This window comes from Silurus aristotelis, assembly GCF_946808225.1.
Source record: "Silurus aristotelis genome assembly, contig: scaffold_254, whole genome shotgun sequence".
Classification (NCBI taxonomy): Eukaryota; Metazoa; Chordata; class Actinopteri; order Siluriformes; family Siluridae; genus Silurus; species Silurus aristotelis.
The window spans coordinates 5,001-7,119 of NW_028149153.1; the positions used below are offsets into that span (position 1 = coordinate 5,001).

General features: G+C 47.1%; 1 pseudogene across 1 annotated transcript; it reads right to left on the minus strand.

The window, feature by feature from the left end:
* Positions 1 to 586: 586 nt before the first annotated feature.
* LOC310722996 (5-hydroxytryptamine receptor 1A-alpha pseudogene) lies at positions 587 to 1,770 on the minus strand (annotated as a pseudogene). The gene has a single exon. The product of its transcript is annotated as a 5-hydroxytryptamine receptor 1A-alpha pseudogene (transcript).
* Between the last annotated feature and the right edge of the window lie 349 nt (positions 1,771 to 2,119).

Genomic DNA, 2,119 nt, shown 5'->3' on the forward strand with positions numbered 1-2,119 from the left:
GGGAGGGTGCAGTGAGGGGGGTGGGGGGAGGTACAGTGAGGGGGGGAAAGTGGAGGAGGTGCAGTGAGGGGGGGATGGGGGGGAGGTACAGTGAGGGGGGAACAGTGGAGGCGGTGCAGAGGGGAAGATACAGTGAGGGGGGAAAGTGGGGGCAGGTACAGTGAGGAGGAGGCAGTGGAGGAGGTGCGGGCGGGGGGGGGGTTTACAGTGACGTCCTGAGAGCTTTATTCACAATTGGAAATCGACCAATCAGCAGGACGTAAAAGACATTTATTGTGAAGTTTTTCCGAAATTAGAATATTTCGATTTCAGTTCAAACACACATGGAACACACTAACAGTTTAATGCAGTTATGATATTATACCGAATGTAGACAATTTTGTGATGTTTTGATCACATGATCCTCAGATTGGCACTTTTACATCGTCACAGTTTGTCTGTGAAATAAATGTCATTTTTATTGAATATCATTCAAGCCGTGAGGAAATAAGACGAGAAGCAGATTGTTCTATTTATTCACCTTATAACGTTTATAAAATCACTTCTCCACGTCTCTTCACAGTTCCAGCAGAAAAAGTACACAAATGTACACAATGCTGAAGGTGTTCAAGCTACACAAGATTCCATGTTTATAATCTATTCATATTAATTTAACTGAAAAGAAATGAGCAGTTCTTCAGCTACAGGATTTATTTAGGTTCATTTATAAACACACACATTTATTTATATTCAATAGTTAAGTGCTTGGTTTCTTCACACCTTCACCGTGCCTGATGAAGATCTGCTTACCCACAATTCCTTTAATCAGTTCAAAATGGCAGATAGTTGATGGGGGCGGAGCCTTACAGCTGGACGCATTTATATTTAAAAAAATTTTTGAATGCGTTCTTTGTTGAAGTAGATGTAGATGACTGGGTTGAGGAGCGAGTTGGAGTAGCCGAGCCAGTTGATGACGTCTACGAGCCCGTCGGGCATCGAGCATCGTGTCTTATAGAACGGCAGCCAGCACAGGATAAAGGTTCCTATGATGATGCCGAGCGTCTTCACCGCTCTCCGTTCCCGTGCCAGCAGCGTCTTTCTTTTTGGTCTTTTCCGGATGCGATATCTTGCAGCTCTGAAAATGCATACGTAAAGCACGAGCATGAAGACGAGCAGGAGGTAGAACGCCCTGAAGGTCGAGTACACGGTGTACACGGGGTCCCGGCTGATGGAGCAGGCATTGGGCTCGGAGCAATCCTCTACTTTCCTCCATCCCAACATGGGAGGAATGGAAATGGAGAACCCAACAATCCACGTGAGGCTGATGAGCACGGCGGCGCGTTTGGGGGTTCGCTTGTTGACGTAGTCAATGGGGTCAGTGATGGTCCAGTAACGATCCAGTGCAATTGCACAAAGGTGAAGGATGGAAGATGTGCAGCACAAAACATCCAGAGCAATGAACAGGTCACAGATCTTCTAATCCAAAGTCCACGTGTCCAGGACCTGATAGAGAGTAGCCATGGGCAGAACCAGAACCGACACCATGAGATCCGTTATCGCTAATTAGCCAATTAAGTAATCAGCCACATTCTGGAGCAAACGTTCCAGTGCGATGGTGGCGATGACGCACGTGTTCCCCACGATGGCAAAAAGGATGAGAACCTAGAGCAGAACAGAGGTGACAAGCTCTAGATCTGAGAGAAGCGAAGCTCTTGGAGACCCTCAGTGATGTTCACGCTCACATTCACCTCCATCTTCTCCACACTGCATTCACATGCCTGCACTCGTCCTGCTTGGTGTGTGTGTGTGGACGCATGGCTGTGTGAGCGCTCACACACTGATGCTCTTTCCTCTTAGCCCCGATCTGTGTGTGTGTGTGTGTGTGTGTGTGTGTGTGTATATACACAGCTGGCTCTGGAGGAGTGTGATTTATAGGCGCTGAGTCGGGAGGAGGAGGATTTTATACCCCACAGTGTCAGTGCTGTACATCACCTCCATGTGTAACAAATACATAAATTATTATTGCAGATCTTTTACTCTGAGACGCTTAACATTTAACCTTCACACACACGCACACACACACACACACACGCACACACACACACACACACACGCACACGCCTATGTATGTAAATATGCT